This window comes from Pteropus alecto, unplaced genomic scaffold, assembly GCF_000325575.1.
Source record: "Pteropus alecto unplaced genomic scaffold, ASM32557v1 scaffold45, whole genome shotgun sequence".
Lineage (NCBI taxonomy): Eukaryota > Metazoa > Chordata > Mammalia > Chiroptera > Pteropodidae > Pteropus > Pteropus alecto.
The window spans coordinates 33,960,903-33,969,277 of NW_006442491.1; the positions used below are offsets into that span (position 1 = coordinate 33,960,903).

The 8,375-nt window shown below is 48.4% G+C and overlaps 1 long non-coding RNA gene across 1 annotated transcript; it reads right to left on the bottom strand.

Annotated features, from left to right (window-relative positions):
• Positions 1-1,419: 1,419 nt before the first annotated feature.
• LOC112470942 lies at positions 1,420-3,940 on the bottom strand. The gene is made up of 3 exons (XR_003043090.1): positions 3,674-3,940; positions 2,535-2,696; positions 1,420-1,854 (listed from the first exon to the last, which is right to left on the bottom strand). It is a non-coding gene; the product is annotated as an uncharacterized LOC112470942 (long non-coding RNA).
• Positions 3,941-8,375: the final 4,435 nt, after the last annotated feature.

Sequence of the window (8,375 nt, forward strand, 5' to 3'; positions counted from 1 at the left end):
ACGGGGTTGGCAGGAGCTCTGCCCCCAACGGCTTGGATCTGTGCTCTGCTTCCTTTGTGGTTTCTGCCTGCGGCTCCGAGCCGATTGGCTGCTGTAAATTGACGCCCTTGCAGATGCGGAGATCTGAGCTGATGTGAATTTGACCCCATAGTATGGATCCGATTTGACTTCAGACAGAGCCGAAAGCATTCTCTAAACGATAGCCAGTCAACAAACGCTTGTAAAATTATGAAAAAGCTAAAAATGTGGGCGTGCTTTCTATGTATCAGGCGTCATGCTAAATATTCTACGTTATCTCATACAATCCTCCCTGTGCCCCTAATGGAATCGGTGACGTCATTATTCCCATTTCACAGAGGGGAAAACTGAGGCCCAGAGAGGCTCACAACTTGCCCAAGGTCATGGTCGTAGTGCATAGTGAAAGTACTCTGGATTCAGGCCTGTCTGATTTCAAAGCCTGTCTACCTTCCCTGGTGCCTCCCTGGTCTGCACACAGTGACCCTATGTCCGAGATTTTCTGGAACAACCCTAATTTCAAACATTCTGCTCCCACTTTATGCTTAAGGACACACATAAGCGTCAGGGCACATGTCTTTCAAAAATGACCATGATGAGAACCCCACTCTATACCCCTGCCAGAGATATGGTGGGAAAGGAGAGACCCCCTGCCCCCAAGTGAGCGCATTTGTGGGGAGAGATAGGAGACTGACAAAATCAGCAAATAAAAGTCTTGTAAGCACGTGCCAAATGCTTGCTCATAAACAACAGGACTGAAAGAGAGGGGGCAAGTAAAAAGCATGAAGCGTTTTTATATGCTAGTGTATTCAACACCTGGTTGCTGACGGTCTGCCGTGTGCCCGGCGCCATGCTGAGAAGTGGCGACAGTGCAGTGGACGAAGCGATCTTGGTCCGTGCCCTTGTGAAGCTCGCAGTTTGGGGGACTTCAATCCAGCAGACTTGGCCTGGGTCCCTGCCCACTTCTTCACACTTCAACGTACCTGCCAGCACCAGAGGCAGCTCTCATCCCATGACTGGCAGGAGGTGCTGGAAATATACCCCAGCTCCCGCAGCCTTTGGAAGGAACATCCCGGAAGTGGGCAATCGTCACTGACTCCCAGTGTCCCCCAGGGGATCAAGCTCCCGTCACCCACAGTGATAACCTGCTCGCTGACACACGGGAATGGGCCGCCTCCCTTCCCTCATCTGCTTTCCCACCTCCCCACCCACCGGAGTTGTCTAGGACCATCTCCCAAATGAACTACTTGCTCCGGAATCCTAATCTTGGGGAACCAAAACACACAAAAGAGGATTTGCAACAGTCTCGGGCAATTCAAGCGTTTTAAGCCTGTGGGTTCCTTGGCTGTATTGGCCTTCCTGGCGACAGTTAAGGAGAAAAGACAAGCTATATTGATGGGGGGAAACAGCATCTGGGACAAGTCACTTTGACATAATCCTAGCAAGCAGGGGTAGAATCTCATGAAATTTTCAGGACAATAGGATGCTTAATGCCTAATCATAATAGATAAGACATGCTCCGAATAAGACAGAAAGGTGTTCTCAGAGCGAATTATATCATTCTCTATTTGCTTCTGAAAGTTGAGGGGCACCTTTGGGCACACAGTTCTAATGAGTCCAGGAAGGCAAGCTTGATGCACAGTTGAGGTGACATAAAATATACCAGAGCCCAGAACTTAAAGGTTGCTCGTCACGTGGTTTCCAAGCTGTTCCGGTCCTTACATTCACTTAATGTCTTCCTGTGGTTAATGAAGTTGAGCAATGGATTATGGGGCCAGCGACTTGGGCTGGATTCTTCAGCAGCAGCAAGACACTGTCACCAACTGCAAGTAATCAACTCTAAGGGAGGAGGGTGGTATAGGTTAAATTGAACAGCTCCCACACCCCAGCCTGCCCACTCAGCCCTCGTCCCGCTTAAAATATACACGATACTTAATTGCTGTTGCAAAATTCTACACCTGGCCAAAACGAAATAGGTTTTTTTTTTTTAAAAAAAGAGAGCACAACAACTTTTGGGGGTTTCATTCTTAGAAGCAAGCTTGCCCATGTCCGAGTGTCACCAAACTTCATCGTCATTCACCTTAATTGTTTTTAGAAAGCGAATTCCCACCAAGCGGGACAAGGTGTTCTCCTTCTTTGCTGGTTGAGCAAATCCACTATAATGCACAAGGTGTTTTCAGGATGTAAATAAATAAATTAGCATTTATCCATGGCTGGAAGAATACAATTCAAAGTCAGCATCCTGACCGATGCCGTCATCCATGATCTCGTCCCCACCCTCCCCTCCTGCGTCTTTCTGCTCGCCTCCCCCGGCTGGCTCCCTGAACCTGGACCCCACGAGCTGCATTTTTTTATGTCCCGGAAGCCACAGACGTCTCTTATGATTTCGGGCTCCTGGTTGGCTGTTTCATGTCTTCTCGATCTCGGTTTAAATGTTACCTTCTCAAAAAGGCTTCCCGTGATCCCCCACCCTAAAATCGGCCCTGCTTCTGCTCCTTACTCTCTGTCCCAACACCCACCTTATTTTCTGCCTATCGCTCGCCAGGATCCATCCAGGATTTCCTCTTGTCTGGTTCTCCCCACCAACATGACGCTGCACCAGGTGTCGTGGGAGGGCAGAAAATCACCGGAGATTGCCACCTTAACGTTTTCACAGAACACTCACTGGGAAGAGGGATACCCTGAATGAGTTAAATGACATCAGAGAAAGATAATGCATTATATCCTCCAGGACAAAATTATTTGGTACACTGGCTCTCAAATTTAGCCATGTATTGTAATCATCTGGGGGCTTTAAAGAACTACTGATTGCTGGATCCTGCCCCCACAGACTGAGGAATGCATCTGGGCATTGGGAGTTTTTAAATCACCCCAGCTGATTATGATATGCAGCAAAGTTCGAGAACGCTGCTTTTTGAAATTGAGGCGTTACGTACATATTTAGAAGTGTACAAATTATTAGCATGCGGCCGAATTAATTTTTACAGACTGAACACACTGAAGTAAACTGCACCCCGATTAAGAACAATAGGGGCCCCAGTAGCCTCCGCAGGCCCACTTTCAAAGGTAGCCACCGCCCCATTATCTAAGCAGACATTAGTCTTGCCTGCTCGTGTGCTCGTGTATTTGGAATCACACTCTACAATGAGTCTCTTTGTTTTGAGAAGGTATGGATTAGAGACTTTCGAATCACGTGGGACCCACCCAGGTAGCCTTCCTGAAAGAGGCAGTTTTTAAGGGAGGATGTGAAGGAGGAAACAGACGAGAGAGAGGAAAGAGAAAAGGGAGGGATGTTGGGAAGGGGACGGGGGAACAGCCTCGATGGGAAAGAGGCACACGGGCCAAATGAGGCCCTGTGGTGGACCTAAGATATTTTTAGAGAACATCCTCCCTTGCCAGCGTGCTCAGCTTGGCATTCAATTATTCTACGAATTTTCACCAAGCACCAATACAGTAAGTCCTCAATTAACATCGTGGATAGGTTCTTAGAAGCTGTGACTTTAAGCGAACCGATGTATAATGAAACCAATTTTCCCATTGGCTAATTGATAGGAGCAAGAGCTGACTTCCTGTGGAGTATTTCTGCTCACAAAAACATCACCAAACTTCTAAATAAAGACCCAAACATTGAAAAAAAAAAAATGTGGGCCATACATACATTTAAGAAGAGATCAGAACAACATGCTTATTTTCCAACGCCTTGATTCTACTTCCAGGTCACGGAAGCCTCTTCCGGCAGCTCGGGGCGCTGGGCGGGAATCCACAGGCAGAAACCCACGTGGACGAGCTGGCCTTCCGTCGCAGGGCACACTCGCTCCCGGCATTGGCCTCCTGTGCCCTCCTTTGGGATGTGGGAGGAAGCCAGAGGACCCGAGAAAACCCACGTAGACACAGGGAGAACTTGCAAACGCCACACGCTGGCCCAGACCGGAATCCATGTTTTTTCCCTCATCTACATCATAACGAAACAACATAGGACAAAATGCCGTTGTTCCAGAACCAGCTGTGCTGCAATGGACTTGGGGCTCCAGAGGTATGTAGAAATTACATTTTAATTAGGAGAGAAAAATAATACAGACAAATACATTAAAAAGATACTTAATAGACTGTTGTAACTGCCATGAAGGATGAGAGAAAGAATGGTACATTGGGCAAAAGGAGATGGCATTTGACTTTAAGGTGATGAGGAAAAACAAATTTGGGGGAGAGACCTTGCTGGAGAGACAAGAAATTACAGAAGCTCCAAACCTATACAGGAGGCATTCTGGTAACTGAGGTATTCTCCCTCTGCTCCAGAATCTCACAGGCTGACCCAATGTCCAGTAATAACAGCATCACCTAGCATATGGTAGACACTTCAAATATTTGTTTTAATTCCATTGGGTTGGCGTCCAGTGGTAAGATAGACAAACTAACCAAAAAAAAAAAAAAAATTCAATATGAGATGCATGTGCTTTAATGGGGCGTTCAGAGGCTCTTGTGGGTGCAGTGAGGAGTGTTCTCCACCAGGCTTTTGAGGGACCCCAACAGCAGATGCCTTGGCTGTTCCCTGCCTGCAACAAGTTCGCTAATTTGATTCACTTGTTACAAAATTCAGCTTTTGTACAGGGAAGGTTCCCGTGCCTGGCACCTTATTAGAATCACTTGGGAATTTTTTAAATTTCAGAATTCTGGCCCCACCTGGGGATCTAATTTAGTAATTTGGGGGTGGGGCCTGTTCCTCCATCTTAAAAAAAAAAATCCCCAGGTGAGTTTCATGTTGAGCCAGTGTGGGAATAAGTGTTCTGGAAGACGCATTGAGTCACTCCAAACCATCCGTGCCTTTACACATCCAGGACACTAAGTTCCCTGGAGACCTAAACATAGAATTATTCCAAGCCACCAACTCTTGGAAGAAGTTTCCAAAAGTGCCAGAGACTGTGGTTTAGCAAAGAGTTTTGCAAATTCTAGTCATGGCTGTACCACCTTTCCCATATTTTGACATCTCTACACCCCAACCAAAGCATCATTTCTTCTCTATCAACCCTTTAGCTATGTTTGTTTTTAAAACCTAAAAATTATATCACACTTTAGATGGCCATCACAAATGGGGAGCAGTATCTTTTGCCAAGATGGAGGTAACCTTAAAGTGAACTTGATTAAAAATATATATATATATTTTATAAAAGTCTAGCCTGGGGACTCTTGTCCGTCCCGAGCTTCTGTGCCTGAGTTCTGTGGTGTCTTGTTTGGAAAATAAAAGGTAGAAGTTGTTAGGCATAAAAGATACTCTAACACCAAACTCAGACCGTCTCAGTTTGAAAGGGTTTAACCTTTTCACTAGGTGCTTCAGTGTTATCCAGCGTCCTATCTGTAGCACGGAACAACACTTGGGTGTCAGTGTGTGATGCATCCCCCTGAGGTAGCCAAAGTCTTTTTGTTGATAAGCTAAATATTTTACAATAGTAGCAGTAGCGGTAAAAAAAAAAAAAAAAAAAAAAAGAGAGACAGAAAAGAAAATCAATGAAAGAACATTCCAGAAGTATAGGTCCAAGAACGTGTTGGTAGCCAGCTAAAATATAGGTTGAGCAGAGGGATTCTAAGTCCTTCCACCCCATTATATAACGAGCTATTGAGAAAGAAGAGAGAGTAGAGGTAAAATTCGGAGAAGAATCCTAGAGAGAGGCTGGGAGAGATTCTGTAGCCCAGAGTCAACATTCTGACGGTTTCCACTCCGATTCTGTCCCAGGCTGGGTCCAGCTCCCGAAGCTTCTCTCTCCCAGTTCCTCGTCTTTGGAATTTCATTTTAACAGAAGCTATTTGAAGATAGGGATCCTATCGCATGCATTTCAGCATCTCTTGTGCTTGGGGCAATGCCTGACACCTAACATAGTAGATGTTTTGTTTTTCAATGAGTGAATGTAACATGAACACCAAATCAGCAGGCATGGGACTTCCGGAGGGTTCGCGGTGAGCTGACTGCAGTCTGTCTGCTTGCTGCGCAGGCCTTCAGTCTGTACCTCCCGACCCTATAACTGATCTCTTAACAGCGGGACTGTGGGGTTTTGTACTCGGTAAGCCCTGGTCCCCAGCACAGCGCTCCATCAAAGGGTATCGATTGGGTAATTAAAATTAATTCGGATTAATAATCTTTTGCCGACATTGCCAATCGCGAAGTGGCACTTCCTCTGCCTCCGCTGCCTAAGGACGAGGCTGGCACTGGGTGGGGTCGGTCCCGGGTGGAGGTGGACCGGGTGACTCAGGGAAGGCCAGTTACCAACTTGTGCCACATACGCGAGAAGAAGAAACGAGCACTTGCCTCGCTCGCATGTGGGGACGTTAAAAATGATTAAACAGCACTTTGCAAACAGGGACAATAACACGTTGCGGCCGACTAGTAGGGTGGGAGTTATGTTTCCGATAGCCCCGAAGAACACCTGAGGAAAATATCTGTGTAACGAGTCACCCCGGTACTTCCCCTCGAGTGAGGGTAAAGGTGACATGTGGGTGGGTCACAGGAGGGAGGTGTCCCAGATCACACTGGTGGCCGCCTAGTTGAGGGAGGTAGTGAGGGTGGGCACAGGTGAAACCCCAACAACAGTGACCACGGTAACGGGGCCACCCCCGGAACGCCTAAATTATATTGACATCTGAGCCTGAGTTGGCTTTATGGTTACTCTGTTGGGTGCATCTGATTCCGAAAGAACAAAGGCTTCTTTAGCAGTCCTCAAACTGGAGTGAGCAGGAGAGTCACTCAGGGGCGGGGGGTGAGGGCTGCTTGTTCCGAATGCAGATTCCTCAGTCCTCATCTGGAAGTTTCTGATTTGAAAGGTCTAGGGCAGCGATACTCATCCGGGGGCGATTTTGCCCCGCAGGGGACACCGAGCAATGTCTGGAGACAGCTTCAGTGGACACGGCAGGGATGAAAGGGTCTGGCGTGGGTGGCTGGAGGCCGGGGATGTTGCTAAACAGCCCACGTGGCATAAAGCAGCCTCCACAACAAAGAGTTAGGACCCAAGTGTCAGCAGTGCCAGGGTTAGAACACCTTCTGGCATGAGGCCTGGGAATGGGCATCTTAAGGAGGGCCTCAGGGGATTTTAATGCTAGAGGTGGAAACCCTGACATAGAAAGGCTGGCTTCCTGTTCCAAGGGCATCACTCTTGGAGTTCCTAGGACTCCATACCTAGGACTGGGTTTGGACTTGACTCTCCCCAGGAAGCCCTGCCTGGTAATCTCCTGCCCTCCCTCCCTCCAGGTAATCACCCCTCCTAAGTACACCTGTCCCAGCATGCATCGCTGGTCCCTTGACTGGCTGGTCTCTCCCACTACAACGAGAGTTTCTTGAGGGCAGGGTCTAAGTTCAGACCTGTCCCCGGCCCCTCGAAAGCGCCTGGCCCAGAGCAGGGCTTGGTCATCGCCTACTGGCTGGAATCTGTCTTGGCTTGAGTGACATCTCTGTGTTGAGCCTAGAGCTTCTCCCTCCTCCAGACACCACCCAAGAACCCTAGTTCAGCATTGCTGTGGAGCTTAGCACTCTGAAATTACCTTCCTTCTCGGCTTTTCATTCATTCAACGAACACTTTATTGGGCACTTACTATGTCTTGCCGTTTGCCTTCCTTTGAGGATATAACAGTAAACAAAAGAGAAAAAAAGCCCTCCTCCCCAGAGCTCATATTCTAGAGAGGAGCGAGGACAATAAGCAGAATAGAAACCTGTGTATAATATGTGTGGCTTCGATAAGGCCAGTGGAGAAAAATGAAATAGAGAAATGAAATGGGGAGTGGGGGGGGCGGGGCCTAGGTGTGGCTGTGGGTGGGAAATTTTAAGTAAGGTAGGCCTCTGGGAGAAAGTGACATTTGAGCAAAGACCCGAGAGCTAAGGATGGCTAGTCTTCTCCTTGTCAGAATATAAACAGGAAGAGGCCAGGAGCTTCCCTTTCTCAATGGCTCCTGTGTCTCCAGAACAGGCACATAGTAGGTGCTCAATAAACACTATTTATACCAAACAAGAGAAGACTATGTGGTTAAACTCTCAGGGAGGCAGATGGGAGATTTTCCTTTTCATGGCCATCCGCTGATCGGCAAGGAGGAGGGAGGCACCGGGGCATGGCCAAACTTAGGAGGGTGCGGAGGACATCTTTGTGGTCGGACTGAGAGGTTGGAGGTCATCCGTGGAAGAGGTGCCCCCCCCTCTTCCCCGCCCAAAGCCAATCTAAGTTCTCAGCCTCCTCGGATCCCTGCAGGTGAGCCGGCCCAGCCCCCCGCAGCGCCCTCCCCAGCCGCCGGGTTCAGCCAGCCATCACCCTGCCCCCTCTCCTCCCGCATCCCCTCCCTTCCCACCGCGTCCCCGAGGGGTGTCCCCGCGCCTGGTGGGCGCACGG